Raw genomic sequence first — 13,905 nt, forward strand, 5'->3', positions numbered from 1 at the left:
AATTCGCCTAAACCCGGTTTTACGAAGTGTAGTTTATTATTCACTTCTCCGTTCCATGCCGGCTGTCATTTTTCTCTTAATTTACGCTGCAGTAAGTTTATGCAATCCTGAAAAGGTACATTTACTTTTTTATTTCCTTGCCACGAGCTTTAGCAGCGCAGAAATCCGTCCTCTCGTTGCCTCTTATTCCGACATGACTGGGAACCCAGCAGAATTTTGATTTGTCCTCGAGCTGTCGCTGTTACTATCTTGTGTATGATGTCACCAAGAATCGGAGTGACTGCATTTTCAGAGTGCAGAGCTCTAAGCATACTGAGGGAATCTGTGTAATTAATACTGTTGATGAGGTTTTCGTTTTCATTTTTTTCTACGGTCGCACACACTGCTAACATTCTGCATTGAGGATGGATGAGCACTGTGGAAGTCGTACTGTTTTCTCCGACTTCCCTCGGACCACTGCGCTTCCTTCGTAAACGTCCGTTTTTGAACCATCGGTATAAAACTGCGTAAAACTACTGTATTTCTCTTCGATTGCAAGGAATTCTTATACTGTATGTTGTTGCGGAATTTCTTTTTTATAGAACTGTTTAAGAGTGAGACCACAGATTGCAGGAAAATTGTACCAGGGAGGAAGTGAACCTCGTCTTCGAGCAGTGCCAGGTAATGTATCTAGAACGCCGAGGTTTTGGCACATCTCTTCAAAACGCAGGAGGAGTGGCCTGATAGCGAGCAGTTTGTTGTTAAACACTGTTCTAGATGGGCACTTTGTGACTATTGGGTAACATAAGTGTTTGGGCAGTGAACGGATTTTTAAAATGTATGAGCATGTGAGCATGGTTGTATCTGTAAGTGACGGTTCGTTGATTTCTACATAAAGACTATTTATGGGCAACGTCCTGTAAGCACCACAAGAAAGACGCGAAAATAAATTATGTATTGAATCTAGTCGTTTCAGGTACAAAGGTCTCGCTGACGCGTAAACTATACATCCCTAGTCTTAGGTAGAGCGTACAACGGAGCGATAAATTTGTAAAGACATGTCCTGTCAGCACCCCAACGTTCACGTGACAGTACTTTGAGTATATTTAGGGATCCGGAGGCTCTATTTTTCAGTGCGTATTTATGAGGCAGGAAATTTTTTTTGTCAAAAGTTATCCCTAGAAATTTGTGCTCATTTTTGACGGGTATCTGTGTTCCGTTCACGTGTATGAATGGGCCAGCTTATATGCCTCGTTTCAGCGAGAAAAGGATGGCGACTATTTTCTGTGTGGAAAATTCAAAACCGTTCTGATCTGCCCATGTCACTAATTTGTTCATTGTTAATTGTATTTGTCTCGCGCATGTTGCTACGTTGGAGGATGTGCAGGCTATTTGAAGATCATCAGCGTACACTGAATATAGGATGGACTTTGGGATTATTTTACTTATGGAATTCATCTTTACGATAAAAAGTGTTGTGCTTAAAATACACCCCTGGGGAACCCCATTCTCTTGAATGAAGCTCCTGGACAGGGTTGATCCCAGGCGTAATTGAAATGAGTGGTCGGAAAGAAAGTCACTGAGGCAGTTTAGCATCCTACCGCGGATACCTAGGTCGCCCAGGTCGCAGAGGATCCCAAACCTCCAGATTGTATCATACGCTTTCTCCATATCGAAGAAAACGGCAAGACAGTGCTGTTTGTGTATAAGAGCTTCTCTTATTGTGTTTTCGAGGCGAACTAAATGGTCTGTTTCTGAGCACCTCTTTTTATAACCGCATTGATGGACATCAGGAAGTGCGCGGGATTCAAGGATAAATGTAAATCTTAGATTACGGACACTTTCATAAGATTTCGCGAGACATCTTGTGAGGGCTATCGGCCTATAGCTACTTGGGGAAGTCGGTGATTTTCCAGGTTTGAGGAATGGCACTATGACGGCTTTCTTCCACTCCATAGGTATTTTTCCTTCTGCGAATAATTGGTTAAAGAAATTCAAGAGTGCCTCTATGGCAGGCTGCGAAAGGTGGGCAAGCATTTGATAGTGTATCTGGTCGGGTCCCGGAGCTGTTTTTTTGACGGCAGACAGTACGGTATTGATTTCTTGGAGAGTGATTAAATTGTTGTATTGTTGGTTGACACCTAAACTTGTTGGAAGTCTGTTTATTGGCAATACTTTTGGAATTCAGGAATGACTGCGTATAGGGAGATGAACTAGAAACTGCAGCGAAATGTTCCCCCAAAATGTCTGCCTGTTCCCCTATCCTTGTTTGTATGCCAGGTGTTGTCAAAAGAGGAATCGTGAACGGTAAAAAGTTGCGATTTAGCTTACGGACTTGTTGCCACATTTTTTATGTAATTTGACAGCTTATAGATGAAATGTAACTCTGCCATGAGGCTTTCTCGGCACTGCGACGGACGTACCGAGATTTTGCACTTGCCCTTTTAAAACGTACGAGATTCTCATGTGTAGGGTACCTGCGAAATTTGCCCCAAGCTCTATTTTGTTTTTTTTGTGCTTCCTTTAATTCCTTTGTCCACTAGGCTTTGTGTTTTTGCCGCACCACTCCTGAAGACTGAGGAATAGCTAAGTGTGCCGCAGTAACTATACAGTTTGTGAATATTTAGTTTATCTTATCGATGCTCAGGTTTTCTAAAACTATATCTTCTAAATTGGCTTGTGCTCTAAATATTTCCCAGTATGCTAAATGGAGCTTCCAACGTCGCGGTTTAGTTGGGATGATTTATGGTGCAGATGTCAAACTTATTAATACAGGAAGGTGATCGCTGCCATATGGGTTGTCGATAATGTCCCATTTGAAATCGTTAAAAACAGATGGTGAACTAAAAGACAAATCTAAACAGCTCATATTGCCTGAGGTTGGAGAGCAGTATGTGGCCTTTTCCGTGTTTAAAAGACATAAATTGTTTGTGAGAATAAAATCTTCGAATGAGTCGCAGCGCTCGCTTCCCCAAAAAGGAGAGTGGGCGTTAATATCTCCAAATACCAGATATGACTCTGGAAGTTCATCTATCAGTTCTTGTAGATCATGGACAGTTAATGTAAATCGTGGAGGATTGTATACGGAACAGATTGTTAGTGTTTTGTAGCTGACGATGCTGGCTGCTACCGCCTCGAGTTTTGTTTTGAGCTTGATTTCTTTATCATGGACGCCGCATTGAACGACAATCGCGACGCCTCCCGAGAGTCGATTTGCCTGCTCTCGATCGCGTCTAAACGATATATTGTTTCAGGAAATGCATATGTTGTGGACCATGATTGGCCTCCTCAAGACATACCCCTATGGGTAACATTGACCCTAAAAAGAGTGTTATGTCACTGTAATTCCGCATAAGTCCTCTACAATTCCACTGAATTAAAAAGTCATGTTTGTGTCTTTGAGAGGAAATGAAAGGGAATTTACTTAGATGGTGGGCCCGTTATGAGTGGCCTGTTCTTTTTTTTTCGCTCAAGAGAGCTGTTCCGCCGCTGCAAAGCGGGCGGACTGGGAGTTATATCCATCACCTCGTCAGAGGTGCTGGAGGACTGCGCTGCCGCGGTCGTGTTAGTTTCAGGCCTCTCCCGACGGGGGAAGTCCTGCGGAATGCCGACCCACGGACAGGCGTTCCCTGCTTTGAGGGTGGCAGATGAACCTTCGCTGTCCCTGCCTTGGTCGTGGATGGCCCTGCCATCGGCTCGGTGGAAGCGGCCTCGGCAGGTGCCGGAGTGCTGTGTGGTGCTACGCCCCTGCGCACCACATCAGCGAAGTTGGGTTTCGCTGTGAAGGCGAATGTACTCGTGAAAGCAAATCGCCTCCTCGCTTCTTTAAATGAAATATTTTCTTTGGTCTTTATGCTGATTATTTCCTTTCCCTTTTTCCAGGAAGGGCGCGCCCTGGAGCGCGCAGCTTGGTCTCTTTCGCAGCTTGCGCAGCGTAGTGCTGCGTCACATTCCTCAGAATGCGCGTCCTTCGCAGCGCATTTCGCGCAAGTTTTTCGGCCGCAACAACTTTGTGAGCCGTGGCCAAACTTTTGGCAATTGACACACCGGCGGGGATTTTGTATGTAGTGTCTGAAGTTGACCTTCACATATCCAACTTCGGTAGTCTCGGGCAAGGTGCTAGTGTTAAATGTAAGGACCATGTGTTTAGTATCTATTTCCTTGTTGTCCTAGCGGATTTTGTTTCTGTGAACGTCAATTACATTTTGATCAGATAGTCCTTGAAGCATTTCTGCTTCTATCAGATGGATAAAGTCAGTTTCAGAGATTACGCCTCGGACTGTGTTGAGAGATCGGTGGGGAGTCACGCAGACAGAGATGTCCCCTATAGACGCAATGTTCGAGAGTTTGGAACACTGTATGCGGTCACATAATTCAAGCAGTAAGTCACCACTGGCTATTATCGACACCTTGTATCCGGGGCCCAAGGTATCGGTTAAGCATTTGGACACGAGAGATTTGGATATTATACCAGCTTGCTTTTCTTCACATTGACTGTGTATTACATAGAACTTGGTAAATGTCGGTTTCTTTTTGGCAAAAAAAAATCTGCTGATTCGTTCCGCCCTCTCTTGAGAGAGCTATCTCGTTTGGGAAGGGGGAAAGCCATAAAAATGTAGTTATTCAGTCATGACGCCAGCCAGCCACCACGGAGTAAAACAACGGGACAGGACAGGAACTTGAAAGCAAGTCCTGCTCACGTCAGCTCTACACCTCAGCTATAACCAAATATGACGCAACTCAGGGTAGTTGGTCACACAAGGGTAACCCTCGCCGCCAGGAAAAAAAGGAAAAACCAAGAAATGAATAGGATATAGGACAGTTAGGTGAAAGAGATAGGAAAGTGAAAGATGGAGGGGACGTTAGGAAAAGGCGACTGCCGATTTCCTCCGGGCGGGTCAGGTCGGGGGTGCCGTCTACCGGAAGCTGGGGCCAAAGTGCTGTGTTGCCTCCACCGAGGGGCCTTAAAGGTCCAAACGCTTGGCATCGGCTCAACCACCAGGACTCCCTTTTTCCCGGACACGGCGATGTCATGCACGGCTAGGCGCGGGTGCTCAGGTCCGTGGTGATGCACAGTTCACCATCATCTCCCCGGAGGGATGTCCCTGCGGATCCTCGGGAACCCGTGGTGTCCCCACTCGCCAACGCCTCGAAGCTGCAGACGCCCCCCGGCGAGTAGATTGATAGCGTGAATATGATTTATTGTGGAATAACTTTTACGAGAGCCTGCTTGATCATTTGTTTGATTAAAGTCTAAGGTTGCTGTGACTCTATTAGCGGTTGCCTTAGCAAATACCTTGCAGGCAATGGTCAAGGTTTTAATATTTCTACTCCTTGGCGTCTGCTTTCTTATGAATTATGGTAATGCTTGCGTTCTTCCAAACTTCTGGTACGGTCGGGTCCATAAGGCATTGCGTATACAGGGTGGTTAGTTTTTATAGCACAATATCCCCTCCGTACTTCAAAACAGATCAACTGGTACCTCATCTTCACCAGCTGGTTTTCGCCTTTCCATTGCTCCTAAGGATTTTTTTACTTCCTTTTCACTACTGGCGGGATGACACATTCCTGTACGCTACTGTCTGTCTCATAAACCTTCTGATTACATTCATTACATTCGATGGCAGCGATGGCCTAGAGGTAGAGCATGCGCCTCGCGTGCAAAAGGACCGGGGCTTGATTCCCGGTGCCGCGCAATTGCCCACCGGGTATGAAGAAAAATCTCCGCGTATCGAAGGAACTGCACATCAAGGCCTAGAGTGCGGCCTGTTCTCGGTGACCAGAACCGACAACGCACTCTCTAACCAGAACAGAATTTAGCCTCTCTTGTATAGTACTTGGCCACAATCTTCTGTGAACAAACTATATAACCCTCGACCCTCAGAACCCAACGGCTGCTGAGCAACTGACCACGGCGGCGGTAAGACCTGTGACGCAGCGGAGGGTGCTAAGAATTTCTGGCTCCGGACATGCCGCTATTGAAATCTGAACCTGGCAACGTTTACCGCTAGCACCTTATCTAGTGAGGCTAGCCTAGCAGAGCTGTCCGAGGAACTAGCGGGCACTAAATGGGATGTGATAGGCCTTAGCGAAGTTAGGACAGGTGCGGCATGTACAGTACTAAAGTACGGGCATAAACTGTGCTTTCGCGGACTAGCGGTTAAACGAGAACCAGGTGTGGGATTTTTCATCAACCAGGATATAGCTGTCAACTTAGAAGAGTTCTATAGCATTAACGAAAGGGTAGCAGCTATCGTAATTCGGCTCAATAGGAGGTAGAAGCTGAAGGTGGTGCAGGTCTGTGCGCCTACATCCAGCCATGGTTATCAGATCATTGAAAGCTTTTATGAAGACGTGCAATCAGCAATTAATAAAGTAAAATCACAGTATACCGTAGTTATGGGCGACTTCAATGCGATGGTTGCCAAAAAGCAAGCTGGTGACCACGCGTTTGGCGACTATGGGATAGGTTCTAGGAATAGCAGTGGAGAGTAATTTACGGATTATGAATAATTTTCTCATTTTGAATACCTTCTTCCGAAAACGAGACAACATGAAGTAGTCCTGTAAGAGCCCCAATGGTGAGACTAAAAATTCAATCGATTTCATACTATGCGCTCAACCTGGCATCATCCAGGACGTGGACGTCCTCGGAAAAGTGCGTTATAGAGACCACAGAATGGAAAGGTCTCCAAATAGCTTAGACTTTAACACGAAACGGAAGAACGTAGTAAAGATGAATTCCATTAACGAGCCAGCGGTAAGAGGAAAGATAGAGGAATTCAGGACATCGCTGCAGTACAGATATTCAGCTTTAACTGAGGAAGACGATATAAATGTTCATACAATGAACAATAATCTGATATTTATTATTACCGTGTGCGTAGTAGAAGTAGCCGGCAGCAAGGTTCGACAGGATACCGGCAAGCTATCTCAGGAGACGGATGATTTGATTAGTAAACGCCATAGCATAAGGGTGGATAACCCTACAGAGAGAATAGAAATAACAGCGCTACGGAAGTAAATTAATAAGCGCAAGGGGGGTAGCCGATATAACGAAGTTTTATATGGAGAGAATCGAGCATGCTCTTAAGAACGGAGATAGCCTAAAAGCTGTGAAGAAAAACTAGGCATAGGTGAAACCATAGATGTATGCGCTAAGAGACAAGGAGGGCAATATCATTAGATATATGGATAAGGTAGTTAAAGTAGCCGAAGAGTTCTACAAATCTATACTTATCTTGATCCTATTAGTTATTTCACAAAATGGCGTGTTGGGCGAGTTGGATATTGCCACAAATAGGTTGTAGAACCTAAAGGGCTAGGCACAAGCCGCAAGCAGTGAAGCAGTGTCCCAGCTGCCAGAGCACGCACGTCTCTCACTTCTTTTTCCTCAAGGCGCCGCCCGGGGACATCTGGCGGCATTATTCCCTTCCCCTCCCCCCTCAAAAAAAAAGGAAGCAAAAACGTGGGCGCACTCGAAGCGAACGGGAGTAAGTAAAACAAGCGACCACGTGCAGCCAAACGGCTGCAGGCAAAAATAAAACAAAAGAAAACGCGGAAGAGGCGCCTGTTACTGCGTAAAATAAGGCTTCATATGCAGTGCGTGCATGACCTCAGGCTGAGGGAAACGGCGCGAACTCGTCAAAGTGCCATCGGGAAGGACTTCATACGTCACATCCGTGATGCGGCGCAGCACTGTGTACTTTCCAAAGTAGCGGCTCAGGAGCTTCTCCGCCAGCCCTGGGGGACGTACTGGAGTCCATACCTACACGTTGTCGTCGGGGTTGTACTCGACGTGTCGATGTCGTTGGTTGTAGCGTTGTGCATCCGTTGCCTGCTGCCGTCGGATGTTCATACGGGCCAGTTGGCGGGCTTCCTCTGCATGGTGGGTAAATTCCTCGGCGTCTGGCGTGAGCGCCTGGTCGGCAGGGGTGCACGGAAGCATGGCGTCTAGTATCGTTTGTACATCACGCCCGTAGACGAGGTGAAACGGCGTAAAGCGAGTCGTTTCCTGAATCACCATGTTATAGACAAACGTCCCATATGAGAGGATCTCATCCCAAGTCTTGTGCTGTACGTCGACGTACATTGCGAGCATGTCCGCTAAAGTTTTGTCGAGGCACTTCGTGAGCCCGTTTGACTGCGGGTGGTAAGCAGTAGTCTTGCGGTGGTTCGTGTGACTCAGCTGGAACACCTCGTGCATGAGCTGCGCGGTAAACGCGGTGCCCCCGTCCGTGATGACGGAGGACGGGGCGCCATGTCGTAAAACAATGTGGTCTATGAAGAAGTGCGCGATTTCAGAGGATGTACTGCGCGGCGCCGCCTTGGTTTCCGCATAGCGTGTCAAATAATCAGTCGCAACTATAATCCAATTATTGCTAGAAGACGACACATGGAAAGGGTCTAGGTAATCAATGCCGACTTGGTCAAAAGGTGTGCGAGGTGGCGCATTTGGTTGGAGCAAACCTGCGGGCTTATGCGGTGGTGACTTACGACGCTGGCACTCACGGCGACCTCTGACGTAGCAGTGGATGGTGTTTGTAAGTTTAGGCCAATAATAGGCCTGACGTGCTCGAGCGAGCATGAGTGCAAATCCTAAGTGGCCAGAGGTGCGTTCATCATTACACGCCGAAACGATGTCGTCGCGGAGGTCTGATGGCACGACTAGGAGGTAGGTACGGTCACCGTTGATGGAATTTTTCTTGTGCAGCATGCCATTGCGAATGCAAAAAAGGACAAGTGGCGGGAAAAGCGTCGAGGTACGTTGGAAGCATGGCCCTCCAGGTGATCTATGACAGACCGCAGGTCAGCGTCAGCACGCTGCCTTGACACACCGAACTGCTGATCACGCCTAGGAAACGATTGTCATCCTCTGCGCTGTCATCAGCTTGCTCGACGGGTGCACGTGAGAGTGTGTCGGCGTCTTCGTTTTTACGTCCGGACTTATAGGCAATTGCGTAATTAAATTCTTGAAGGCGGAGGGTCCAGCGTGCTGGGCGGCCTGATGGGTCCCGGAGATTGGTCAGCCAGCGCAAGGAATGTTGGTCTGTGACCACTTTGAAATGGTGACCATGGATATAAGGCCGAAATTTCATCGTGGCCCAGACGACAGCGAGGCACTCCTTTTCCGAGGTGGAGTAGTTGATTTCAGTGCGCGAGAGTGTGCGACTTGCATACGCAAATCACACGGTCCGCGCCTTCTTGATGTTGAACAAGGACGGCACCAAGCCCGATGTTGCTAGCATTGGTGTGTATCTCAGTAGCAGCCTCCTCATCGGAGTGAGCCAGCACAGGGGCAGTGTGCAGCCGTTGTCGCAGCTCTGTGAAAGCAGCTCGGCAGTCCATACGAACGGTGTATCGTCACGCGTTAAACGGGTGAGGGGTTCAGCGATCTTGGAGAAGTCGGCAATAAAACGACGGGGAAACTTGGCTACGGCGGCAGTTTTTTCGGGATTGGGTCGTATGCCATCGGCGCTCACAACATGGCCGAGATACTTGAGCTCTTTGTAGTCAAAGTGGCATTTCTCGTGTTTAAGTGTCAAGTCGACCAACCGCAGGGCATCCAACACGGTCCGCAGGCATTCAAGGTATTGTTCCAAGGTTTCCGAAAAGACTACCACGTCATCACGTCATCTAGGTAAACTAAACAGGTTTGCCATTTGAGGCCAGCCAGGACAGTATCCATCATGCGCTGAAACGGCGCCGGCGCAGAGCAAAGGCCGAAGGGCAACGCCTTAAATTCATATAGACCGGTCACGCGGTCACGTTCATCAACCTCAATGAATAATAATAATAATTGGTTTTTGGGGAAAGGAAATGGCGCAGTATCTGTCTCATATATCGTTGGACACCTGAACCGCGCCGTATGGGAAGGGATAAAGGAAGGGAGTGAAAGAAGAAAGGAAGAAATAGGTGCCGTAGTGGAGGGCTCCGGAATAATTTCGACCACCTGGGGATCTTTAACGTGCACTGACATCGCACAGCACACGGGCATGGAGCATGTATGAGACAGATACTGTGCCATTTCCTTTCCCCGAGAGCCAATTATTATTATTATTATTATTATTAGCACACGGGCGCATTAGCGTTTTTCCTCCATAAAAACGCAGCCGCCGCGGTCGGGTTCGAACCCGGGAACTCCGGATCAGTAGTCGAACGTCCTAACCACTGAGCCACCGCGGCGGGTCAACCTCAATGTGCCAATATCCGCTTTTAGGCCGATCGATGAAAAATACTTGGCGCGGTAAAGTCTGTCGACTCAGTCGGCGATGCGGGGCACGGGTAGACGTCCTGTTTCGTTATGGCGTTCAGCTCACTGTAATCAGCGCAAAAGCGCAATGTCCCATTTTTCTTCTTAAGCACGACGGGCGACGACCACGGGCTCGTAGAGGGCTGAATAATGTCTGCAAGCAACTCCTTCCCCTGCGTTCGGATGGCGTCGCGCTCCTTTGGGGAAATGCGGTACGGCTGCGGGCGTATGGGACGAGCGTCATCGGAAGTGATGATCCGATGCTTCCTGATCACCGTTTGCCTCACTTTCGAGGAGGTTGCGAAGCAGGTTTTGTATTGGAGTAGTAGGGCGCGGAGGTCGCGCGGTTGAGTCGCTGAGAGCCCGGAGCTAATATTGATGCGATATCCAGGGACGTTTAGAAGAACTTCTTGTTGGGCAAGTTGGTACATTGCTTTTGAAGAAACCATGTTGCGCATAAAAAGACAACCACAGGAAAGGCCAAAGGTACAGAAAGAGCGCAAACTATCAACTGGGTTTATTTGTGCGAAAGTGCCTTATATATGCAAAATCACATCAAAAGAACAAGGAGGTTGAGAGAGGGGGTATATCCAAGCAACACCTGATCAACAACAGGTGCGCAGAAAATACTTTTCCTTATTGTAAAGTTTGACGGAAGTGTCGCTAATACATTTATCACCTTTATCTTTTATGTGATAGGCCTCCAAAAGCTCACGCACTGTTTTGTTGTTACGTTTGCCTAGTATTTTAATCTGCTTAAGCAAAGGCTCGCATCCACTGCAATCAAAGCAATGAGCAGGCAAGTTAGCTCCTTCCTTATTCCGAATGGATCGGGCATGTTACCCTGCGCGTTCATTCACGCAACGGCCTGTTTGGCCCACGTAGGCACATCCACACTTGAGTGGGATTTCATACACCACACCAGTGGCACATTTAACGAACGTCTCAGCATGTTTGATGCCGCATCCACTGCCTCTAGTTCCTTGGGTGCCGGTTCTCGGGCACAAGGCTGCGAGTTTCCGTGGGGCAGAAAAAACGACAGAGACGCCATGCCTCTTGGCCACTTTTTTTACATTGTGCGCCAGTAGAGGCAGTGGATGCGGCATCTAACATGCTGAGACGTTCGTTAAATGTGCCACTGGTGTGGTGTATGAAATCCCACTCAAGTGTGGATGTGCCTACGTGGGCCAAACAGGCCGTTGCGTGAATGAACGCGCAGGGGAACATGCCCGATCCATTCGGAATAAGGAAGGAGCTAACTTGCCTGCTCATTGCTTTGATTGCAGTGGATGCGAGCCTTTGCTTAAGCAGATTAAAATACTAGGCAAAAGTAACAACAAAACAGCGCGTGAGCTTTTGCAGGCCTATCACATAAAAGATAAAGGTGATAAATGTATTAGCGACACTTCCGTCAAACTTTACAATAAGGAAAAGTATTTTCTGCGCACCTGTTGTTGATCAGGTGTTGCTTGGATATACCCCCTCTCTCAACCTCCTTGTTCTTTTGATGTGATTTTGCATATATAAGACACTTTCGCACAAATAAACCCAGTTGATAGTTTGCGCTCTTTCTGTACCTTTGGCCTTTCCTGTGGTTGTCTTTTTATGCGCAACATGGTTTCTTCAAACAAAAAAAAATCCAGGGACGTGTCCGAACGTTCCATGGCTTCGGACGCAAAGCACTCAGTAACAACGGCCAATTGGTCGGCCCACGCGACGGCAGTGGCTCGGAAAAGGTGACGAGGTTCGTTCATAAAATTTGTAATCAGGAGTTCCAACCGACCGTTACGAAGGTGGACAAGGCTTCGGGCCGAGCAAATGCCATGTGTAAGCAGCAAGGAAAGATTACCCTCGGCGACTGCAGGTCCATCACGTAGCCCACCATCACATTCGACGCTTGAAAAAACACTGGAGCGCGGTGGGATCAAGACATTTTCAGTGGAAATACGAAGAGCGAAGCTCCGTTGACGAACGTCGGAGGTGTCGTCGGCTTTCGCTGGAGAAAACATAACGGTTCTGTGCCGCAGGTCGATAATAGCACCATTCCCACGGAGAAAATCTACACCCAAATTCAGGTCACGACAACACTCGCGGAGCACCAGGCAGCTAACTATTAGCGTCGAGTCGCTGATCTGGACCCTAGCCGTGCACTGTCCAAGCGGAGTAATGATATGGCCCCTGCCGTCCGGAGCTGCACGCCAGAGCAAAGGATTGTAACTTTCTTTAGAAGCGCTGCCAAAATGCCGCTGAGAATGGAAAACTCCGCTCCTGTGTCCACCAACGCTCTAATGCTGTGAACATCGATAAGCACGGATATGTCGAGTGAGAAGCGGTCTTTAGTTCAGCTGCTGTCGTCGACGTCAGCAAAGCTCTATCATCGGATGTCTGCGATGTCAGGGGGTCTTTATAGCGTCGATATCAAGCGACCACGCCCCCGGAGGTCGCTATCCTCAGTTTTCCCGGCAAGGGATGGGCGAGCGGTCCGCCGTCGTTCGCGAGTTCTGCGCATACGGTGAATACGATGATCGGCGAGGTGATGGTGATCGGGACTGACGGCGGGCCGTGGTCCACAGAACTTCCTGGGTCACGTAATCTTCAATCTCACGGGGCCGTTGGCCAAACAGGGGCATTGGCGCATCGGAGGAAACATCCTGCAGGCCAAGCTCTCGATATGGGCACCGGAGGAACAGGTGACACAGCTCCCCACAATAGAAGCACAAACGCCAGTGGTCAGCGCCACGCCAGATGTCCACTCTGTGCAAGGATTGTCGATCACTTGGGACGCGGTGTTGCACTGGCTGCACGGAGGGTAGAAAGACGTCGTGATGGGTTGGAATAACTACCGCTGGATTTGGGACAGGGCGTCTCTGAGCGTCAGCGTAGGTCGGGCGGCAGTAGTCTGTCTGGTTGGGTGGTGGAAATGCCGGTGAATTCGGGGCACGGCGTCGCAGAGCTTCAGATTATGTCGGACGGCAGTAGTCTGAAGCAAGGCTGAATGGTGGGCCAGTTGGTATGACATGTCGAAGAATTAATTTTACCAGCAAAAAAAGCCGAGGAACAAGAGGAGAAAGTACACAGGACAAGGCTGGACATATCCTGTCCAGCCTTGTCCTGAGTAGTTTTTCCTCTTGTCCCCCGTCTGTTATCGGCTGGTAAAATTTATTTTTCGGCTGTATTCTATCTGGATCTGCTGTGGTTCGCCGCCTTGTAACGGAGACCTGATAGCTTGCTGCACCTCTTCGCGGATAACGCTCATAAAGGAGCTGGCCTCTGGCTGCGACGTTCCACAAATCTGCTCTAGCTTGTCACAGACGATAGCGCCAATCATGTCGCGGAGAAAGTCTATATTGCTTTTTTTTAAAGAAGAAAGAAAGATTTATTTCAGCAGAGCAGTTACAGCATCTGCTGCAGGGGCAGAGGCTAAAGGCTGTGGCGCCTGACGAGGCCTCTGTCCCTCTGCAGTCGACGGAAGTGCAATACAAATTTGAGCATAACAAGAAGGTAAGTCACATAATAAAACAAATGTGGGTAAATTATGCTATTATAACCACAACATTAACACAATATGATAAGTACAAAAAAAAATGCAAGGATATTATACAGAGATTTTGTTCAGTAGACAATACATTGAAGGACACTTATTACAAAAATAAAGTGAAAAACCATAGTACAAA

This window comes from Amblyomma americanum, chromosome 4 (genome assembly GCF_052857255.1).
Source record: "Amblyomma americanum isolate KBUSLIRL-KWMA chromosome 4, ASM5285725v1, whole genome shotgun sequence".
Classification (NCBI taxonomy): domain Eukaryota; kingdom Metazoa; phylum Arthropoda; class Arachnida; order Ixodida; family Ixodidae; genus Amblyomma; species Amblyomma americanum.